The sequence below is a fragment of the Ammospiza caudacuta genome, chromosome 4 (genome assembly GCF_027887145.1).
Source record: "Ammospiza caudacuta isolate bAmmCau1 chromosome 4, bAmmCau1.pri, whole genome shotgun sequence".
NCBI lineage: Eukaryota > Metazoa > Chordata > Aves > Passeriformes > Passerellidae > Ammospiza > Ammospiza caudacuta.
The window spans coordinates 27701892-27726490 of NC_080596.1; the positions used below are offsets into that span (position 1 = coordinate 27701892).

Consider the following 24599-nt stretch of genomic DNA (forward strand, 5'->3'; position numbering starts at 1 on the left):
ACTCATAAAATGGAAGGGCAAAGGCTCCTTTTGGAGACTCATGATTCATCAGTGTCAAAGTTTGGGAGGGACCCAACAAGACCCAGGCATGTGCACTGGATTAACAAATATAAATGGTAAGATTTGTGAAAACTTGTGGAACATTTTCTTTTCCAAACACCACCATTTCACTTTTGCTAAGGTCAGTTTCCACCAGCTGCTCTTCCAGGAGGTGATTTTCCATGCTAGTCAAATATCCATGGAGGAACACAGGCTGAATGTGCTCCTGTTACATGACCAATATAGCGGTACAGCAAATGACACAGAAGCAAAAGGAATGGTGTAATGCTGGCAGATAAAGAAAATCCTGTCTTAGAGTTTCTCCCCAAAGAGAAAATCTCCCGGACTCTCCCAATCAAGTTAAGCCACTTCATATCAGACAAGAATTTGATCCTCTGACTTCTCAAGCATCTCAGTAATATGAGTGTTTGTGACATCTCCTCTTAGCTACATCACTCATGCCTTGGTGCATGGCATGATGCATTGTAGTGTAATGTGATTGATACAGCCTGATCTGCAGAGCTCCCAGTGACAAATTAGCTTGGGGAATGGGTGAAAAAAGTGAATTGCTTTGATGTTATTGTCAAAGAAAGTCTTCTCTGTAAGAACAACTGGTTTAAAGAATTATCAAGAACTGAAGAGGATGCGCTGTTACATTAGATATAGGTTAAGAGTTTGGGAGTTTTTAAAAAATAATTAACATTGATAGAAGTATTTAAATGACTGTCTGTGTATAAGAGTGTTCTGCTGTGTGCACATAAACCCAATTCTGGCTTGCAGGTGTAACTCAGGCACATGGGGCAGAAAGATGGAGCTGTTCTCGCAGCAGCTTTACAAACACAGATTCTCACCAGCTTCTGCTTCAAAGAGAGCCTACCGGGATCCCATTCCCTCACATACAAACCCAGTGTTGCTCTGGCAATCTGCCTGAAAAGAGACCAGGGCATTCTAATTCTGTCCCAGACACACACTCTGCTTTCAGCTGCCTTTTATTCCTAAACTTTGGCCTGTTCCAGGGAGAAAACTCATGATTCCTTTCTAAATATCTGCTTGAACATGTACCTCAAAAAAAAAAAAAAAAAAAAAACAAACCCCAACCATAGAGAGATTAATTGAATCTTTCTAAATTGTATCATATTAATGTCTTTAACAGAGAAAGTCCATAAATTCATTGCTGATAGAGGATGTACAGGCTTAAGCTTTTATTTTGAAGTCTGTAATTTGCCTGTTGAATAACCGAAGTATTTCATTATCTTATGCTAGTATTACCCCATTTATAAAGTACTGCTACAGATGCTGCTTACTTTGTAAAAGGCTTTCAGATCTGTGGTTTCTGTCAGACGATTAGTTTGTATTGCTGTCTGCAAACCTACCTATATCAATCAAAATCCCAATCACAGCACCAGCAATTTTAAAATGGAGGTTTAATTCTTTCATTAAGATGAATTGTCTGTCCGTCTGCAGACACCACCAAAGGCATTGATGTGTCTCAGAAGCTACTCCATCTCTTCTCAGCTGCAACTGTTGTGGTGCTCCTTCTCCCTCCACTTCCTGATAAAACTTCCTTTCTATTTCATGAGTCAGACAACTGTTTCCAAAACAATCTTTGGATGAGGGCTCTGTTAGCAGTTAAGTAAAAAGAGAAATGTGCTGTGCAAATCTTCTGTGTTTATTGCTTTTGCTGACTGGCTGCAAGTGAGGTCACAGTAAGCTCAGAGGGCTTGATATAAATGAGATAATTTAACCAGAAAATATAAAATATTGTAGGAGGATACAATATAAGAAAATAAAGGTAGTAATAGAAAATAATCTTACCCCTTAAGGAGTTGCAGCTGAGCCAATTATCAAAGACTGGGAACAGGCCTGACTTTAACAGGCCACAGCTGTAGCCAATAAGAAGAGTGTTATAAAAGAGTGGGTTGGTTGGTTGAGGGGAACTGGAGACAGTTGGCTGCTGTGAGAAGGAAGAAGAGCCAGTGTCTGGAGGAGCTGCCTGTGGGAAACATCAAGGAGGTACAAAACTTTAGAGATATGGAACTTTTGCAACATAATGACAGCAAAACATCTTCAGAAAGATGACTCTGTAAAGTGCCACGCTTACCAATCTCACATTCATACCTTTAATAGTTGTCATTGAGATGTGATTAGACATAAATGAAAATGTATATGGTGTCCAGATTGATGGAACTCAAGCATGTTACTACTGTAATTTTGCACAAAAATGCATCAAGTTATTCTCAGCCAGCATCAAAATTAATGAATGAAAGATAATAATTTCAACTCCTGAGGCCATCTCAACTTCAGTGATATTGGGAAATCTCGCAGTGGCACAGAGCCATGAGATAGTGGCAGCGTTCCCTTGGTGCTGCTGGCACCATGAGGGGTGGCTGCACAGCCACGTGTCCTTTATGCTGGCTCACTGATTGCTGTGGCTGGGGATACCTTTACATGAGCAAGACTAACAGTCTCCTTTAGGAAGTTCAAGAGCCATAGGTTATCAAACTTTGTTTGTATTGGCTAATTTAACTGTTGAATGAAATGTAGGTGATATCTGCAATTCCTGTGCCAGGAATCAGGTGTAGAAGTGCAAAAACTCTTGGATTCTAGCATATGGTGTTATACATCCCAGTAAAGTGTGTGTGGGAAGGTGGATGCCTGTTCACACACATTTTCAAAAGCAGAAATGACTAACTTTTAGGCTGGAGATCAGAAGTCAAAGTTTGCCTCTGTAATGGACTGTGCAGAGTAGCAGTATTTTTGTTCAGGTCTCTAGAAACCTGTGCATAAGAAATAAAAATTACATCTTAGCTGTTTAAAAGTCAGCAAAGAACAACTGCTGTCCTGTTCCTCTCTGACCAAGGGCTTAGCTGGTGAGTAACATCTTCCAGATCAATGCTGATTTTTTATTTGCTATTTACCAATGCCAAGAATGAGTCTCCTTCCCTTTCACTGTTTGAAATATGTATTCCTTCACTGCTGTTTTTCAGGATTTCTGCTTTCCCACTGAAGCTTGATCCTTTTAACAAGACCTGTATGGGGTAATTTGCAGTAAAAAAGTATGGATTTTTTTGGGTGTCTCCTTGTTTCTGACTTGCACCTATTGCACTGAGCCATGTTTATAAAGGTGAAGCTGAAACATTAGCAAATATTGCAATATTGTACATTTTTACTTGTTATTCAAAACTACTATTAATAGTGTCCTGTTTATGGATGACTAAGCAAAAAAATTGAAACACAATTGAAAAAAAAATTTGGCCCAGAAAAAGCAAAGTCTTGCCCACATCTGCTTTAAAATAACAATGTTCTGAGTGGTGGCCTCAGGCAGATAGTTCGATGTAGAGTGATGGGAGCAGACGACTGGAAATAATTATAAAACATTGATGAGTTGATTACATAATGCTATAGAGCACCAGCTTCATCTGTAGCTTTTTAGGCTACAAGAAACTTTGAAATACTGACACAAAAATGCTTAGAATGGCTGGAAGGCGTTTGATTCAAAAAAGGAGAGATGTAATGCTTAGACAGATTAAAGTGCTGGTAAAGTTATCATTTTGACTGAGCTGACTTTTAGTGGACTGAATTCCTGTAAACCATCTAGTGCGTAAAAGTAAAGCAAAATTATAACCAAATGTACATTTTGTAGCATAACATCTTATATTTCAATATAAGTAAAGGACAGTTTGAACAGTAGAAGTGGAGTTTTTAGAGGAGGGGTTTTGCTTTAATGTAAGTTTCAAGACTAGAATGTCAGTGGTGGGCAGTTTGAGAAAGGCGAACATCTTTGAAGGTATCTCTTATGATTTTTTGTTTCTCCTTGTAAAGAAGAAAACAACCAGAATAAGTCACTAAGGTTCCTTTGAGGTGCTCTAGCAAGATTTTAACTACACATGTTGGTAACTGTCTGCATAGCAAAAGTGCTTTCTTTTCAGGGAGCGGATGAGAGAAATAATTTGAAATTTTCATTTGCAAGATGATGTTCGTGGTAGTAATGGCTATAAGTTGTCCTGGTCTTTCTAACAATATTTCTTTGACAAACCTTGTCCAAATCAGGAAAAAAACGTCACTAACAATAATCTCAATTCATGAAAATATTTTTAGAGACCACTAGTACTTTAAACAAAGTTTAGAGGTATTCACTTTCACACTTTCCACCTACCATTGCGCTTTTTCATTTTTCCATTAATAATAACTTCAATATTAATAATTTCTTTTCTATATTCCTGTTTATCACTGTACATATGGCACTATAGCCATGCTTCTTTATTTATGGCTGTAACAGACACCCAGGAAAGTTTGCAGTACCTTATTCTAAATAATATAGTAACCTGGCTGAAAAAAATAATCTAATTAACACTGTGCATAAAATCTGAGGGAAAAGAGCACAGCTCTGGTTTTGGTAGATAATGCAGATTGGTACAAGTTTAAGAAAAAATTACCTTTACAACCGTAGCATTGTTATTGAAAGTGTTACCATTTAAAAAAATTTTGTCTGCTTGTTTTTTTAAGATGTAGTTAGACAGGAGTTGGAGGCATGTGAACTTGTCTTGTGCAGGAAAAGACAAAAATAATTTGAAAAGCAGTGTTGTATTTTACTTCATTATTGTTCTCTTACTTACTGGTATTCAGGCTTGGTTCCTATTCATGCTTACCCACACGCCACCACCAAAAAATCCCCCACACGTTCCCTAGCCCTGTAAGCTCCCAGGAAAGCACTGCAGGAATTCATCAATGGAATGAGCAGCTGTCTGAAGGCTGTACACACCTGCACAGGGAACTGGGGTTTAGCTATTATCCCACCATCTTACTGTCTCCTTGCCTTTGTTCTGGCTGTCAAAGCTGCAGGAGGAACATTGGTTGCAGAGGGAAGTTTGGGCTTCCTGAGTTCTTGGCACCAGGCAGAGAATTCTGCCATTGCTGGGAGCTCAGCCATCAGCACAGCAGAGGGACTGATCTCCTGGGATTGGGGTCAGCGTGATTCAGGGACGAGGGTATCAGCAGTCAAAATAGAATCCCAGTTGTGTTGTTTGGTAATGTGGGCATCCCAGTAACGAACGTCTGAAAGGTGCTTTTCAGGGAAGGATTCTCTTTTTACCAGAGTTTCCATTCAGAGGTTTATAAGGCCTGGTGCTTGTTTTGGAATTTGCTAATGTTCCATTTTCTCTGGCAATTAAAATGTGCACAATCAGTGGTGGAAATAGAGCAGTCAAGGTTGTGTAAAGATCCGGCCTACTCAGGTTTTTCTTGGAGCAAGAGAAAAGAGGTGTGGGAGGGGAATTGGGTAAAGAAGGCAGTACTTCTGTCACCTACAGTGTACATGAAAATTCTTGTTTATTTAAGGAAATAAGCTGTCACTGTAACTTTGGTGGATAGTGCCCAAAAGGAGGATGAAATTCAGGCACTTTTTCATGCACTTGTGGCATAATGAGTGGCTGTACTTCTGGCAGGGTATCACGGTAGATAAAGTAAATTTAGGTTATCTGTAATCTTTATATCACAAATGATCTAGTATGGGTCATAAATCCTGTAAGTTTGAGGTTGCCTGAACTAGAGAGCAAAATGATCAGTCCCTCTCATAAGCTGACCTAGCCTGGGTAATCACAAGGAAGAGTTGTGACAGGAACTAAAGCAAAATGTAGTTCATTGAATCTTTTATAAATTGATAAACTCTTGCAGCTTTAAAGGAATGACCCTTTCAAAGCAAAATAATCAAATCCATCTCTTGTCAGTTTGGGGAGATTTATAATTGTAAGCTGATGAATTTTAGCAATGCTGTCAGTCTGCTTTTCAGATCAATGCCAATGAAATATTTTGTTTACAATTTAACCTCCAGCTCCCCTGGAATTTGTGAGTTTTAATACCAGAAGTAGTTATGTCTAACTCTATCGATCCACTGGTAAATTAAATGGCAAACAAAAGCAACCTTATTATTTTGTCAAAATGCTCTCAATAGGAAGCAAAACTCTTTATTAAAACAGGATATGTTACACTGAAATGAGAAGCAAGTTTAATTTCAAGAATGATCTTCTAAAAAACAGAGAAAAACCTTCTTACAGCTAGATTTATTTGATAGGAATAGTACAAAGGTAATAAAACTGAAATTGTGTATTGAATTTCTTTTCCCTGGAATAAAGACAAAGGACCTAACAAAAGGTGTAAAACCTACCTAAAATGCACATATGATAAATTTGTTCCAGCAATGTACTTTCTTTTTTTTCTTCAAGTAATTAATAACTTTTCTATTTGAAATTACAGGGCTTCTGTGTTCCTATTTCATGCCAAATCCCCTATTGATCTCTGAAATATGTTGTGCAAACATACATTTTATGTAGGTTATATATTCACAGTGACATTACTGTGGTACAGGAGCACAATGAACACTTGAATAAAGAGCTTCCTAAGAAAGGGAAGGGTGGTCCATTAAACCAGTGACAATCTTTAAGGGGGCATTTCCAGTAATGATTAAGTTAATATTTCAGCCCCCTTCCAGCCCATGGGATCATTTACTTGTGAAAAGAGCTTTAAGATTATCAATTTAAAATTATCAAGTGTGCTGACCCTGCACTGCCAAGCCCACCACTAAATTGTGTCCCCAGGTGCCACATCTAGGTGGCTTTTAAGTAATTAAGTAGGATAGTAACTCCTAGATAATAACAGCCACATACATTTTTATTCTAATGTGGCATGATAATTCCATAAAAGACCAAATAGTTAACAAAATAATAACTTTTTTAAAAATCCAAACCTGTACATAATACTAAACCATGATTTAAATTTTTTTTCTTGATGACACCAACCTGAAGTGCTTGCATCACTACTGGCCTCGTAACAAATTTCCAGAGATGTGCAGCTTACAAAAGCCAGTGGTTATAGAGTTTATCCATCTGTGAATACCTCTCTGAGATGGTGTTGGCTATTTAGGCTTGAGGCAACATGAAAAAAAAGCTATTTTGATGATGCTATTTGCTACAAATAGGACATCAGGATTCCTTTGAAAGACAATCATCTGCCTTTGGGATGCTCCCATCTTTCTCTGGGAGCAATATTATGGTTGCAATAACTGAAAGCATCACAACATGATTAACAGGTTTGTAAATCCTACATTTTAGACTCTTTTAACCTTTGACATTATGATTTTCAAAGCAATTTTTTTTTTAATGTTTCCTCAAGTGCTTTGCTGTGGTTGAAGCCCTGACTGGAAGTGAGGCTACATGTCCATGCAGGATTAGATGGGCTGTGACTGAGGAGCTTTTTCCCACTGCTCAGGTGTTAGTGCAGATTTTGTGCTGCCCCAGTGGCAAAGCCTTGTCTCCACAGCCTGGGACAAGTGTCAGTGCTCTAGGAATTTTCAGCCTTTCCATCACCTGGAAACACAGGATGAAAATGCTACAGTAACTTTACTTAAATTGAAGCTATTCAGCATTCTGCGAGCAGAATTTGATATGTCTCTTTGAGGAGCCTTTGCAAGGGAATGCTGGGGTAGCAATAATGGCACAGACAGAGCTGCACTGGGGAGCACCCAGAGTAAATATTCTGGCAGTTATTAGGGTGGGACAGTCCCATTTCACCCTGTGACCCTGTGAGGCTGAGCTAAGGTTTACTTGGCTTTCTTCACTCACTGTAAATATTTATCTTCTCCAATGCTCTGTAGATTGTGGTTGCTTGTGGTCGTTACTGGCATGTAGCTGCCTGCTGAATTAGATTTCAGAGGTAAACCCAAGAACTGTAAGAAAATCTCATTTAGTCACTTTTGTCATCAATATAATCTCCCTACCTCTTTAACAGAAACAAATTTATTGCTGCAGAAATGTAGGTAGAATCTTTCTAAGAAGATGCCTGCTGTTGAAATAAGATTGAAGTTGACATTTTGATTGGAGGCCCTTCTAGCTGAGGAACAGATTATTAAAACACTTTCAATTATAAAAATTGCTTAGGTGTCTTATACTACAAAAAAAAAAAGAATTTACGGGGGGTTGGGCAATGTCTATTCAACAGGAGAGTTCATACAGATTGTTCTGCCTGTTGAGATGCCAGTGAGCCAAATTGATTGTCAGTAAGTTCTGATGTGCTTAACACTGAATCTGACTTTAAATGACAGTTCTCTAAGTCAAGTGGGATTGATACCCTTACGACAGCTCCACTTGTTTTTCTTCCTCCTTTATCTAACTAAGAGTTAGTGAAATTATATTGTCTGTCTCTGCTGTGCAGACCCCTGGCATAAGTATAAAGCTGTCTTTGATGTGCTATGAGCTCATGATTTCAGTCTAGCCAGATAAATTGCACCACAATATATTTCATGACAGTCACAGTAGCTGGGCTACAGGAGTTACTTAAGAAGCATAAATTAGCCATATGCCCAGGTATTTAATTAACAAACATCCTATTCTGAACATGGGTCTTGCTGAATCTGGCATCTCAGCTGTAATAGCAGCTGTCTGAGTTGTTCTGTTATGCTGAGATGCGCACTTTCATTTTCAGCAGATAGTTATTGAGTCTTTGACAAATAAACCAGGTAAAGCAGCTCCTGTCTGCTGTAAATGAGTCTGGATTTGCGGACTTTCGGAGAGGAGGTTCCTGCAATCCCTGCTCATGCACATTGGCATGCAAATAGCCCTATCAACTTAGCTCACACGTTGGAACCCAGTGTCTGCCCTGTATGGTAGCAGCCAGTTGAAAATATTTGTGTACAGACAGGGCTTAAAGGAGCTGCAGAGCAGTCTGATGGTGCTCAGATAAGGTTCTGTGATTTGGGAACACAATCGGAGACAATTCAGAGCAGCAGTACACTTGTGTTTTCCAGACTTCTGCAGTGGCAGGACTATAGAAAATATATCTCTGTTAGCCAAGAGCTGACCTGCTGTTCTTATACTATTGATACTGATATAGACACAGATACACATATTTCATCCTTAAACTCAAGACTGAAATTTTAATAAATAAAGCTACATCTAAAAATAAATAGGATGCTCCATAGCTCAGCATCCATCTTTTAAAATCAGAGCTGCAGAAGTTTATAGTATGAAATAGTTATGTGTAATTTTTAAGAAGGGCAATTTTAGAAACAATAATTAACACTTGAAGTGATGTAAACTGAAATAAGGAGCATGTTATCACTTTAAAGAGTAAAAACTAATTGCTTTTGAAGGACATGGGAGCAAGAAGAAATTTGTTCCCTATTAACATCACAGTTTGCTTGGAGGTAGATGATGAGCTTCCATCAAGGAAACCATCACCCTTCTTCCTTTATGCCCTATGTAGGCTCTAACAGTGGATTATAGGATTTAGTAGGGATGTTTACAGCACCTCAAGATAGATAGAAGGAAAAGTTTAGCAGGTATTGTAGACAGTACCAGATAATCCATCACTTGGATAAGTGAGCAGCCTGTTCTTCCTTCCTATTCTCTCCAATAAGGACTTTACAGACAAGAAATTGTACTCTGTGGTACCAAAACGATAAAAAGTGTGCTGGGACTATTGCTGGAGTGATTGAGCCCTGCTTTGTCCTGTTTCCTGCTGTGTCTAATGCTCTGTGTGTTCCAGTTCTCCTCCCCTGGTATCAGCCCTTGCCAAGAGGAAAATCAGTTGTCTGACACACATTAATGAACTCACCTCTTCCTCTAAAGCTCAAAAGACAATAAGGCATAGATTAATGTTTAAAAATTTATACAGTGCACTAACCTGGCAACTTTCAGGTAGACAGATATTCTCAAGCTGTGTTAAAATGATCACTGAATACATTCTTTAATGAATTCTTGAAATTAACCCTCACCTTAATTAAGGTCATGGAAAACTAAGTTTGATTTCAAAATTTATTAATCTCAAGATGTTGCCTCTGAGATAGGAATCAATAAATTAATTCACAATGCTGATGTATTGCAACCACTTGCCTTTAAGAGGATTTAAATATTTTCTTATCTAAGTGTACACACACTCACCTGAGTTTATTTTCAATGTTACTCACACAAAAAAAAAAATCTCTTGCCAGTGTTCAGTGCTCATGAACCGTTATGGTTTTCTGAGGAATCAGTACTTATTCCAGCACAAGTGTCTGAATTTGGAATGGGATCATTTCATTTCTTGAAATCAGAATATGAAATCAGGGAGTTGCAAAGCAGTATTTGCCACTTAATGGAGTCTCTGTTTCTGCTTTCCAGTGTGTTCAGTTTTTAGATCTGAATTTTCATCTTGATAACTTTGCTTTGATTCCTAACTGAGGTTTACTGTCCAGAGAATGTGTTGTCATGAACCTAAGCACATGCATTATTCTTTTCATTATTTTGTAATAATAGAAAAAAGTCTAAGTAATATTCAGTCTAAAAATGTCTTTCTAATCTTTATCTTGCTTATTCTGTTTTAATTTTATCTTGCTTATTCTGATATAATTCCAAAAATCACAACTCACTTGCATATCAAGATATTCTCAAAATTACAGAATAAGCTACTAATGGTTTGGAGAAATTTTCAAATCCTCTTAATTCCATCATTTACAGGGAATGATTTTTTAAGATTATACATGTTTCCATTATTTCTGAACTTGATAGAATGCAATATATTCTAGAGTTATTAATCTGTTTTTGTGGATGAGTATAAATTACCAAAATATTTTTAATTTTAATAAATATTTTTTATTTTTAATCCAGTGATGATCCACGTTCATCACATCATCTGGGTAGTTAGCTGGAAGCAAATAGCCAATTTTGTATTAATTTGTGAACATGCAGAGTTAGCATTGCAAATGATGCAGATGATGCAAATGCAAAAAATTATCTCTATAAAATTAAAATCATTGACAGTATACTAATATTGTATTTTGAAATGCAGCTCTACTGGTGTCATGAAAATGATGTAATAAAGATTTTTGCTCTTTCAACTGTAATAAGAGATTAACCATTTGAAATATCTGCTATTTCCCTGAATAATTTCTTACAAGCTATGGGAGGCCTATGCCTGAATTTGACAGGAAAAACCCAAACCTGTTTGTTTTATGTTACTCTCATCTAATTAATGTAAGCAAGTGTTTATTTTTTTCTGTAGATGTTATTGTGTCACTTTACAGAAGTGCATGCATTTTATAGATACAAAAATGTTTTAAGAAATCTGTTTTTTCATTTTATGCTGGAATTGGTTCTATATTCTGTATTTGTCTTATGTATTACACCTGAAAGGTCAGGATGAGCACTTGAGAAGCTCATTTTGCAGGATCTTGCATTCTAGTGGCAGGTAAATGACTTTGTTGAGATTCCATATAAATAATTAATATTGTGTGAGACTGAGGCCACTACAAGATGTTGTAGCCAAAAAGTGACTTTCAAAAAAGATTGCTAAAATGTAGTCATGCAGAAATGTCACAGAGGCTTGAAAATCAGATTATTTGCAGATGGTTTTAGGTCTTCATTTCCTTCTGGACAGTTTTTCAGTCTTGAGATGGTATTCTCAGTAGAAAAAGGACTTTCAAGGATTCAGGTCTCTGAAGCTCTTGATCTTCCTAGCAGTTCCATTGAGCAGCTCTGATATTCTATAGTTCAGTATCAGAGTATTAGTAGCTCAGTCTGAGTAGAATTCCCTCCAAATCATAAGTTACTTAGGTGGGGCAAAGTGTTCTGAGAACTTTGATGAAAAAAGTATTATTAATGTTTTAATCCTCTAATAGAACTCGACTTCCATAATCTGTAGAGGGAGAGCACCACAGGGGAAAAAAGCAGGTTTGAGTTATGACTGGAAATGTAGCTTTGAAATAAGAGATTGTTAGAAGGTACACTGCACTTCATAGGTAATGCACTCATTGCCAGGAATCTGGCAGCTGAGGTTTCATTGAAATGTGAGGAGAAAATAATGTTAAACAATATGATCTCTTTATACTTTTACAGGCCAGACACAAATAAAAAATCATGCTCTGTTATGACAGTGTGAAATATAAATTGTAAAGCTGAACACAATATTCTGGCAAGTAAACAGTCAGAGGAAACAATCTTAGCTGAAGTGAGTGTATCAGGAGGTCCATGTGGTGTTTCAAGCCTGTAGTGTTTGAGGGGATCAAAGTTCTCCTGTTCTTTCCTACATTGCCAAAAGCTAACAGAGAAAAGACAGCAACTAACATTTAAAAGTATTTAAACAGCTCTGTATTTAAGTAAGTCTGTGTTAATGATTGAGAATGACAGAAACACTTGAAGGAGAAATATTCAGGGTGCCAAAGATACATCCTGTTCAACTCTTCAACTTTTCTCTTCATACTACCTAAAAAATGGAGTTTGGGAACCACAAGTTTTAATTTAAATAATGCTGCAGATGTGCTCTGTACTTCTCCAGTAACTCCAGGAGAGGCAGACAAAACTCTTATTCCCCAAGCTGCAGACAGGGCTGGGGAGTGACAGATGAGCTCTGCTTGCTGACAGTGTAATTACTGGGGGTCAGAGCAGGGACTCTAATTATCAGCATAAACTGATAATTATTCATGTACAGCGTTGCATGGGTGATTGGATGGGTTACACTCTCTGTCAAGGCAAATGTTCAAACTGCTTGAAGGCGGGGAATATCCTCGTGGATACTCTTTTTTTCTCCTAAAGGGCCTCATTCAAAACTGGTTCAAGTCAGTGACTGATGAATTTGTGGTTTTGAGTTTAGTATTAAGATCTGAAAGTGCAGGGTGCCTGAGTTTATCTTTGTTTCTTTGCAAGGAGTGCAGAGTACAGTATAAATAGTTTATCTCAGCTAAAGCCTTCACCTTAGGGGCTGTGTGTTTGCTCTGCTGTTTCCTTATTTGTTTAAATTACTCCTACACCTTTCCACGTGTTCTACATGTGGTAATTTGCTTATTATTTCACAGATGAAACGTTGTCTTCCCTCTGAGGATTGCCATTTGCAGAGAATCATTCTTCTCAGTGTATTTCTCTTCTATTTCCTCAAGTACCACACTGACCTGCCATGTTGGACCTAGACCACAGCCTCACATCAGAAAGGTCAATTAATGGATTGGAAAGACTCCTGGCTTAGCTCCTGTAAGTACTGTTTTCACTGAGAGTGGAGGGAGAGGGGAAGCTGGAAGGATGACAAGACAAACTGTTTATAGGCATTCGAGTTATAAATTGTTGTCTCTGTGCATGGGACTTCAGAGAACAGTGTTTTGTTTTCCTTGGAACGCCAAAGTCCAATTGCAAGTATAGAAAAGGAAAGTGTTTTAATTCTTTTTGCTTGCCTCAACTCAAAGTTCTTAGATCTTGATTGTCTGAGCATTTTTACAGTTCAGAATTGGTCGCTAATATTAGGAGATTCAGATTTGCCATCTGACCTGTTCTGAAAAATTGGGCTGTATAGTAGCATGGTGCAGATCCTCAAACCTCGGCATAAAGAAGTGACAGACACCACCTCTTCCCCTTGTCTAAAGCTAAACATCTTATGTGTGAAACAGAGAATTTGGCCCGTGTTAGTCTGATAGATGTTTGTCTCTAACAGCAGCTGTTGAAGTGCCTTGGCTGCATAAACGCTTGGTGTAAGTAAAAATGGATCCATATCTTGCCCTCTGTTTCTTTGGATCTACTTTCCATGCACTTGCTGTTTTAATGGTTACAGTTCTTGAACAGAATTTATGTAAGAAACAGAACTTTTACAAAGCAGTTTAGATTTTTTCCTTTTTCTTCCTCTTGGCAAGAAGTGTTCTTAAATTAGACCCATTAACATCTATTGTATTGCAGGGAGTGCACATGCCAGACTTTTTTTCCCTCACTAATGTGAAGTGGGAGAAACAGAAGTTTCACTACATTAATGGATTGTGGGGAATACACTCAGCTACCCTCCAGCTTACAAGGCAAAATGTAGCAGCATACAGAACTATAATAAAAGGAACTGAGCTGCAGGAGACTGTAATAAAATGATGGTAAATGAAATCTAGCTGCATATCACCATGACAAGTAATTCCTAGTGGAATTCACTGATGAAAATTCTGCTGCCCTGTGTAAGGCAAAGGAGCTGTGAAAGCCTGCTGTGAAGGCTTTGTGCTGATAATGCATTGGTGAGATAATCACAATCAGTAGTAGAGACCTTCCTAAGTGTGAGACTTACACATATCAGAATGTATTATGCTTGTATTGGAAATGCTGGGATCTTCAAGCATTTCCCCCCAAATTTCACATATTCAATCCTTCTGTTAAAAATAAAAGCTTTTTTGGCAAGCCAGTACCCTTTAAATTTCAATTATTCTTTTAAAAAATAATCTAAAAGGTCAGACAACTTTGACATACTTACCTGTTTCACAGGGTACAATTAGTTGCATGCATCATATGCCATCAGAACTATAACTCATGGTGTGAAAATACATTCAAAGTGAAGGACATTAGTAAATCCATGCTGGACTATGGTCCTGGTATTTCTATAACTTCAAATGTTTCTGTGAGAAAACCATGACCTAAAACAAGGACAACTCTTAGCTGGATGAAAGCAATCATTTCAGGATGGCTCCTTTTGAAAGACATCCTAACTAAGTGTTGTACAATATTTGAGTGATGAGAGAATTGTATGGAATGTAAACAAAAAGTATTTTAAAGCATTTCAGAAGTTTTAAAGTTATTTAACAAAGGTTTAGGTATTGCCTAGTTGTTCTCTTTTTGTGAAGACAAAGGGGAAATTGGCATGCTGCATCACAGTAATTTGTGTCATTAAGCTAATTGTTACACAGGCAGTGTAGCAGTAGTCACTGTTTGAGCAATTCCTGGCCAATTTATCAATATTAGAGTCTAATACTTCGATTAAAATCAGGTACGTGTGTCAAGTGGAACCTTGGTTTTCTTGCTTCATGATGATAGCTATTTGCCAAAATGGGCCTATAGAAGAGTTTTCTTTTTGGCAAGTTGAAAATGTGTCATATTGAGGCACTGAGCCAGAGACTTTGAATCAGCTGGCAGAATGACAAAAAGCAGAATTATATTTAAGGGAAAGAAGGAAAGTTTCTCTTGGATGAAAGATCAAAATTATTTCTGGCAAGAGAAATACCTATTGCCAAGGAGATGTAAAGGCCCATCTCTGCTCTTAGCTACCAAAACATCTGGTGTGGCTGTAACTGCTTCTTCTGTGGAGTCATATGTGCCTTTGTGGCCTTTGTCCTTCTCATCAAAACAGCCTTAATTCTGTCATCATTTCCATGAGAATGACCATTCCTGGTTCTTTTCTGAAATATTCCATTTGTGCATAAACATTTCTAAACTCTTAATAACCATTCTGTAGTCCATGTGCCTTATCTGTTTTCACTTCTATTCTGTTTCAACTCCCCAAGGGAGAAAACAGAGTCCTTGCTCAAAGCATATGACAATAAAAGGATATAATGTTTTGGCAAGCTTCCTTACTGTCAGGTGACCCTGCTGATCCTCATTTATCAGCAGAGCAAGAAATAATAGAAATAAAATATTTTCAGCAATTGTCAGTGGTTATACAAAGACCTACTCCCACCAAGGATAGAGGTCACTTCAGAAATCAGAGCCTCAGTAAGGGGGGACCTGACCTGAAAATGAGGATATCTTTGAGAAGTTAGACTCAAATTAATTATTGTAGTGGTCCAGGCTTAGGATCTGTGCCACTTTGGTGGCACACAATATGTATTGCTTTGGAGCAATTGCCTGCAATGTCATGTAGGAAATAGCACAGGAGAGTGGTTAGGAAAATAATAATGGAAATGTAAAGATGACTGTTCCAAGGCCAGCAATATCTAAAACTCTGGAGAGGATTGGTTTATTGCTGTAGGTAATACAAAAATGCAGACACACACACAGCAGGTCCCTCCAAACCATCTTTGGGTTCTCCATTCTCCTATTTCGAGCTCCCAGTTCACACTGGTTTTAGCTGGCGCTTGAGTTGACATTTTGAAAGGTAATGGAGATGCAATTTTGTGGTTGGCCAATCATTCCTTGACCTTAGTTCAAAACTGGGAGAGAAGGGAAAGTGGTGGGAATGTAGTGATCATCCACGTGCTTGTAGCTGCTGTGTTGTAATGTCAAATCATCAAAGAATGGTTTCATCAGGCCTAGCATAGACAAGCTGAACATGTCCTGCTCTCTAAACACAGATATGGGCCTTTGTATTATTTCATGAAAACAACACGAATATGAACATAACAGAAAGCAAAGTAATATTGCTGAAAAATAACACACAAGGTATCTTCAGAGTCCAAATTTTGAAATTCAAGGAGAAAAATAAAAGGATTTGCACACTGGTGAAGATGCTGATTGTGATTTCAACCAGAAAATGCAATAAACATGCCTGAGGAAAAGTATTTGTACTGAGATATGCTGTTAATCCACTTCCTCACCTCTGTTTCCTGGTCACAGTGTTTTCCAATTAGACTTCTATTTCAGTACAATTTCTATAGCAAGGAACTTGCATAAAAAAGAAGGAGGGGGAGATTTTCGAAGTACCCTTGCTAATTAGGTGTCCAGCACTCATAGATTTGGAATAGGAGCTGGGTCCCTCAGAACTCTTCATGCCTTTGAAAAATTCTCCTGTAATCTCTGCCAGTTCTTTGCACAGCCTCCAGCCTTCAAAGACTTCAAGTGCACAGAAGAGACAGTGCAAGATGCCTGGGCTGCGTTCCCCTTCCTGTCAGACCTGCTCTTTACAACTGGAAGGTTTCAAAAGGACAGCCTATATGGTGTTGAGAGAAAGGAACTTTCGGGCTCTTAATGTTTTGCATATGAACTCCTTATCTGCTGCAATGCCTGCTTTAGTCTGACTTTAACCAGGCTTTCAGTAGGTCTGTGTGGATTCAATACATGTGACAATACATTGAGACCCAATGCTTAATGCTCAGGGTTTAATCAGTTTAAGTCAGAATCACAGCTTTAAATGACTCTGCTGTTTTCTAAAACTATGACTCATTTGTTAGGCCAGACAAGCTGGGAATTAGTTATTCCATGTACCATGCTCAAATTCATTAAATCAGCAGTAAGAATACCAAGTTATTTCAAATCATTCATCTCCTGGCTCATTGGCAGTCACAATGTCTTTTATTTGATCTTAAAACAAGCAGTGAGGATTTAAAGAAATTTCTCTTAATAGAAATGAAAAATACTGTCTGACTTTTACTTGACAGAAGTTCTTGAAATGTTAAGTGCATATTTCTCTTTTTCACCACGGCTGTTGTGTGGATATTGCTGTATTTTCTGAGCTTTCAAAGACATAAAAAATTAAATCCTTACCTATGTCCCTAGACTTTGTTAGATAAATAATTTTCAAGGTTTTTTTAATATTTTTAAATCACCTGGGTTTGTTTGGCAAGAAAGAAAAGATATGGCACTGCCACCTTTGTGACTGGGACAATCATTTTTACTGCAATTTTCCAGCTAACCTGCAATGTCTGCTCTGAAATAATGAAATACAATTGCCTGAGGCCTATGCAAGGAGTCTGAATGTCTTTTGTTCTCAATTTTCCAAAATAAATTGAATGAAAGCCCAGTGTTTGCTGACATTACAGCTGTGAATAGAACATGGTGTCTTAGGGCAGAGTTCAGGAAAGGGGAGAAAAACAAGGAGCCTTTTTCAAAGATGTTTTTTTAATGCATTTTCAGGTTTGCTTACATCAAAGATTGCCCCCAAGCCTACAGGAAGGTATTTCATTACTTGCTTGTAGCATTTCATGACTTCTAAAAAATATTGCCTTTATGTTTGATCCAGCATTAGGGAAAGAATAATTTCCATTTCTGGTTCTGCATCATTTGATCTTCCTGAGGTAAGGAAATTGAAAGCACCCTTGCAGTCATTGTAGGCACGCTATGCAGACTTCTTCCAGGAATGCTACTGATGAATTCATTTGGTTAAAAGGAAGCTGAAGTTTAATTTCACCTAACTATAACTAATACAAAGATCATAAATACAGATGATTTTATAGGTTTGCATTTAAGAGTTTCTCTCCTATTTGATCACAGGGGACCTTGGACAGCTCTTTCTTTAATTTCTGCTCTAAGTGTTCAACAAAGTAAATCTTCACTAGTTCTGTGTCTTGATAGTGACTTTTGATAATAAACATCTTTTTTTTTTTTTGTAAAATACTGTAGCCCAGGAAAAAAAGTATGATCAGAGAGTTACCTCCAGGTTTGTGGATACAAAGGTAAGTTGTTAATTTTCAGATTCTTTGGTTTACTTGAAGCAATTATTGACGTCTCTGAAAAACAGCACATTGTGTTCCCTAAATTGACTGTAAGGAAAAGATTTCCATGTTTTATACAGACCTAAGTCACTGGCATAGAACAACCAAGGTACCACAAGTGAATACATTTCACTTAATTGCAGGAGATGTGTGATTCTTCAAGGGGAAAAATTGAAATAGGTAACATTTCAAATGCAGGGAACTTTTGTTTCTTTAAACTATTAAATTAATAATAAGCTAAATATAAAACCCCCCAAATTTTTATTATTTGTTGACTGGAAGATGTTTATTTATCTAATTTATTTAGAACAAGAAACATTTTAAAATGTGATAGCTTTGAGTTTGCTTGGTCTGTTTTCTTAAGAATTCTTCATAACCCAGAGTGAGGGTTGAGGATAAGAAAGGTAGGAGGTGAAGATGGTAGGGCAGTATCACCAATTCAATTTAATCTTCAATTCTAAAAGCCTTTTCAAAATCAAATCAAACATAGAAGGAAAAATTAGCATAAGAATCACCAGCAATACAAGTAAAGAGAAAGAATAGAGTAATTGCTTTTCACTGAAGTTTAAAGCAAAGCAATAACAAAGAAAATACTGCAGCTTAAAAAATTATTTTCCATTGTGATGATTCATGTCTAGCCTCTAATAGGTGTTATTTCCCTGCTTTGCAGTAATGCATTCATTACATGCCCAATTTAGAGCAATTAGCCACAGAATTCTTTATAAATATGCAACAGACACTCTTCAGCTCATCTTCAATGCTACATCAGCACCACAACCCAAATGGTAGCAGTGCAGCACAAGAAAATGTGCACAATCCTTCTCTAGCACTGCCTTATTAGCTGAAAGAATAGGCAAAAATGACAGCAGTTCATTGTATAATTCATTAGTCCAGTTTGCAGTCCCTTTGGAATCAGCATTAAAATGCTTGTTGTTTGGAAAGAGTGCAGTGTCAGGAGCATTTGCTTTTCACAGGCACACCCTGGATAATGGTTAGTGCTGTACTGGGAACACTGACCTGCTGGAGGTCTTTGTGTTTTGGCGTGTGTCACATGCTGTGAGTCCAAACATGTCCTGTCAGACAGGAACTGTGGGTAAGGCCATTCTGATCTAGCAATACTTCCACACAGTCTTTGTGTCACATACAAGGTGAGGGAAAGGGGTATCCATTCAGGCCAATGAAATTACACTGAGGAAAGGTGGGCTTGGCTGAAATTAAACCCAACAGTGATTTACCACCATAACTTCATACCCATTTAGTGGTTACTGTCATTACATTAATTCTCGGATGAGAAAAGAGGCACTGGTTTACTGAAGGTACAATCCTGAAGAAAACCTTTTTAACTAATGTAGGTAGCTAACTTTGTTAAAGTCTAGGAATTTCTAGAGTTTTCTACAGTAAACAGCAAGGAGTTTTCAAAGACAGCTCTGTCTTGCTCTGCTGACTGCCTATGAAACTCTCACATTTATTTTCATTGCCCCAGTCTTTAGGGAACTTAAAATTTAGGTGAAATCTGGGTACATTTGTAAACACCTCCAAAACACTACATTTTTTTCAGATGAATGGGTTATGACGCTCATTTGCAAGAAATTGTTAAGAGAAGCATTTGAAATGAAGCTTTTGTTTCAGGAAGCTTTTAAAGCACCTGTTTTTTTTACAGGTTATCAATTGTATATTGCATAGGTACTAACCTGCAAATATGAGGAACATAGTATCTACGTTTACAGTTTAACAAAGAAAGCATTGTAAAATATGTCACTCAAAACAATAGTCCAAAAAAGGTTGATTCCGCCACTTTGGACATGCCTTTGCCTACTGTCATAAAATGATTTTTAGAGCGCTCCCAGTTCCTAAGGATTGTCTGTTGAAGGAATAATATGAGGAAACAATCTATCTGTCTGGAAATGCCATTGTCAAAATAAACCAGACATATTTTCAACTCTGGGATGTAGCAGTGATGAAAATGTAATAGTGCTGAATCAATGGCAGAATTGTCCATGAGTTCAGCAGGACTGAGGTTTCATCTCAGAGCTGCTAATTTTCATGAGTTTATATATTCATTTTCACCCCTAAAAGGACATGTCAAGAAATACAAGCATTTAGTTATTCTGATGCACAAACCAGGAGAGCAGGCCAGGCCATCTGGCATCCAAAAAATTATTATGATTACTGGAGACTTGTTTCCAAAATATGAATTGCTGAATTGGTATTTTGATTCCAGCAAAAGCAAACAGGTTAAGAGCTTCCTCTCTGAAGCTGATATTATTTCTGCACGATAAAACAGATGGAAGTGCTTTTCACCCCACTTATCACTAAGCAGGAGCATTGAGCCTTATTTTGAGAAGTCTACCAGCTGAAGTTTACAGCTTCATCAGGAACACATTCTAACTTCTGCTATCATTTCTTGAACAAGTTACAGCTTTGTGCATTGTGTTTTGTCTGGGAAATGTTCCAAGTTTCAGAGACCTGCTCTCCACCAATTTAAAGTGGATGTCGTGTGAAAAGTAAAATGTCTTTCTAATAAGGGTCTGCAAAGTCACAGCAAATTAAGGCAGTCAGCAGTGCACAGAATGACACATCTGTGCCAAGTACACCTTTGTGGGAAGGCACTGGCTCTCAGTTTGCTGCCTGGGAATCTCTGCTGCTCCTGGACAAGGTCCTCTTGCTGCAGGTTGGCTACAAAATAGAATTGGTTTAGCCTCATTTTTTGAAATAAAAAAAAAAAAAATACAGATGCTGTTAACCCACTCAGCTGAAAAAGAAACCACTGGCTCAGCTGCCACCACTACCACCATTGGGCTCCTGACTTTTGGACATCCAGTGTAAAATCAAACCAAATCATTGAACACAAAGGGCAGTGACCTCAGGTCCAAGTCAGATTCCTGCCTTAATTCCACTTCCTTTGTAAGTCCTGTGCATTAAGGACAATAATTCATTTTTTCTCAGCCGTCATAAGTGCACATAAGTCATATCTGTACCATGCATATTTGTAGGCTGTTAAAGAAGGCTGGACAAATTATTAACTCCTAATGTTCTTACCAGCATTGCATAGCTATATATGTTTGGCTGGAGATTGCTATTGACAGTAAAGGTACAAACTCTGCACTCAAGTCAATGAAAACTTTTTAAATATGAAATCCCATAGCAACCAAACTAGAAAAAGTTGAGCAGCTCCAGGAGAGCCAATAAATACCATTGAGTTTTATTACTCTGAGAACTGAGGAATGAAGAAAGTTGCACCATGAGCTTTGTGAGCTTGGGAGAGGATATTCAAAAATTCGGTTGAATTATTTTGGACCTGAGCTTTGATAGGTGGAGTACAACGGGACTGAATTCATATGAACTTTCTCTGTTACAAGCCTTGCTTTGCTGGCTGAAACTGTAACCCAGGACGAGAAGAATAAAGGAATTGGAAAACCTCTGCCTCCTTCTGCCCCTCAAGTCATTACTTGTGTAAATACTTAGGCGAGAAGAGGGTACTGTAAGACACACTGGGACAGAAGACAAGTATTTTATGACAAATTAGCTTCAGAGATTACAGGAGTCTGTATTAGGAAAATCAAGGGATGCACAAAGATCTTACCACGGCAGCCATTTAAACCATGCTGCAGCCTGGCTGAGTGCTCAGGACTGCCCTTGGTGCATTCCAGTAGTACAAGGACTTCTGTGGTTTGTCATTATTGATTGGTGGGGCACAAAATATCAGTTTGTTGTGATTTCATTTCTCCAGCCCTAGACTGTGGAAGTGGGCAATCCTCAAACACATTTACAAAGGGCTGTAGATGTAATTAATAAGCAAACCACCCTGCAGTACAGGTGGAAAAGCCCATACCTTAGGTCAAAGATGCTCAATAAAATTTCAATCTCATCTAACCCATTGGAACTTGCAGATTTGTGTTTCCTGAAGGCAAACTCTGAGAAACTGAAAAAGTATTTTCACTTACTTCAGTTTAAATAAGAAGGTGGCCTCTGTTCTCAGCTGCTGCAGCAATCTGTGTCTTGTGGTCATATCAAATCCTACTGATACTAATTTAGATGGCAAAGAATAATATAATGAAGAGTTAAGTTTATCAGTCAAATGGATAAAAATAATCCGACTTCAAAAGAAATTATTTTCTAATTCTCTAATGAGTACCTGATTTACATGTAAACAATGGTTATTGTTAATTAATTAAATGTCACACGATTGTTCAAAGTGCACTTTCTGCTACTTGTGATGCAGTTAAATCATAAACAACACAGCCAAGGAAGAATATTTGATACACATTTGCTTGGGCTTGCTGCTACTGGAATATCCCTGCAATTGCATTTTGCTTCCTGAAAATGGGACCTACATGGGTAGCTCCTTTTGTGGCTGTAGTACCAGCATAGCAGCAGGGCTGCTCTCCTTTACTACTGAGAAAGGAATCTGCAGTGTGTGTTTGATGTTATTACTGTACTTCCTGATTTAGAATGGAGATCTGTAGCACAGAGTGGAAATTCTCTCACTTTGGTGTTTTGGTAAACCAGAACCAACCATTGCCAAAAGGCTTTCCTGTGTTCTCAATGGCACGGTTAATGTCTCCTCCTTAGGCTCACTTTGCGGCTAGAAAATTTGATACTGACAGCTGTATGTCATATTTTTGTTTGCTTTGTTTTCTGATGTTGATCTTTGCTGATTCTTCCCTGCAGTGTATCCTTGAATTTGAATGAATAGACAGTTCATTGTGGAGGAAGAGGAAGAATGTATGCAGAGGACAGAGAGGAGGGGAATCTGAAGGCTTTGTGGCCTTTAAATTCTGTCATAGCAATTTCATTTCTAATCAGAGACTTTGTTTATTATCCTGGCATCACCTGTCATCCTGATGAGGATAATGATGTGTGGTACATTTGTACTTCCTTTAAACTAAAAATAGGCACCTTTTAGTTCTGTGTCTTTTCAGGATGTCTTTCATTTTTCTTTGACAGCTTAACTCTGGCTTTCATTTTAACTCAGGAAATAGTTCATAAAATACAAGTAGACAAATTCTTCCAGGGACCATGATTTTTAAAAGCATTTAATGATGTAATTTTTGTAGAAGGACGGCTCTGAATGTTTTGTGCGTAAAGTAGCTATTAATCACAAACTACAATATGTAGCAAACAAGCAAAACAAAATTGAATTCATCTCTTTTCTTAAAAAGGAGCTGTTCCCAATGATGGAAATTAGAAATATTTTAGCAAAATGGAATGCTCTCAATCACAGAGCTGAAACCCTGGACAATGCACTAAATGCTGTGAAATACGACTGGAAATTCTTATTTTCATAATCCATTACAAACTTGATGGATAAGGAAGTCATGGTTGACCTTTCAGGAAAAGCAAATCATTATGTTTTTTTCCAGAGCATTTATTATGTCCCCACTGGATTCCTTATTTATCTGGTGTGAAGAAATCATACTCATGACTTCTGTTGAAGACCATGTGTAACTGTATATATTTCTGCTTGGGCTGAAGTTCTCCCTTTATTATTACTATTGCATGGATCACCTTGGTGGGATGTATTTTTCCATGCAAAAAAAAAAAAAAAAAGATGTTTTTTAATGTAAGGAATGCATGTATTCCATATCTTGAGGCTACCTTGAGCATTATTGGGGTTAAAGGAAACATTATTAGGGTTAAATTAGGATTAAATGTTAGGATTCCCACTTTGAGGGGATTGGCCTGTATTTATCTAAAGGACTGGGAAGTGTAGCATTTTCAAAACCTTTGTCTGAGGTTTCTCCCCCTTGTTTACTTTCTGTCACTGATATAAATGTATCATTTTTGGAGTTGATATTTGTCATACCAGACTATGTACATTTAGAAGGGAACACCCACATTCACATCACAACAGAACCCAAACACCAGCAAAGTGGTGACAATCCTTGAAAGAAAATTGTAATTAAGTTTTTAATTATTATTACTTCTATAATCATTTCATGTCTGAACAGTAGCTTATGATAAAAAAAATCTCCATCACCTAGAGCTGTGAGGCAAAGGCTTTCCATTAGTCATCATACCCTGCATAATGAGCAGCATTGCTAATGAGACACAAAACACTTCAAAGTTATTCAATCAGCAGTCTGAATAATGAGATTTTACACAAAAATGTAAATAGCATGCAACAAAAGCAGTAAGGTGGATTATAGCTTTTATCTTTCAAGCCACCATGAATGGATAGATTTAAAGAAAATTAATTTCATTTTATAAATAATATAATGTTCCACAGATTCCTAAGAAAACAGAACCAGCCAGGGCACTTGGTGCTTTAGAAGACTATGAAATTAAATAATAGACTTAGCTGCTAAGAATAAGCTTTATTGGAATCTCTAATATTGCCTTTAAATTTTTGTGGGAAACATCTGAAAAATGTTTCTTATAATAATCAGAAGAGTTTTAATACCATATTTGACAATTAGGTCAGACTTAGAGATCAGTC

The 24599-nt window shown here is 37.6% G+C and overlaps 1 long non-coding RNA gene across 1 annotated transcript; it reads left to right on the top strand.

The window, feature by feature from the left end:
* Positions 1-1985: 1985 nt before the first annotated feature.
* On the top strand, positions 1986-17397 carry LOC131557162 (uncharacterized). Its single transcript, XR_009274692.1, has 3 exons — positions 1986-2052; positions 12860-13031; positions 16534-17397. It is a non-coding gene; the product is annotated as an uncharacterized LOC131557162 (long non-coding RNA).
* The last annotated feature ends 7202 nt before the right edge of the window (positions 17398-24599 follow it).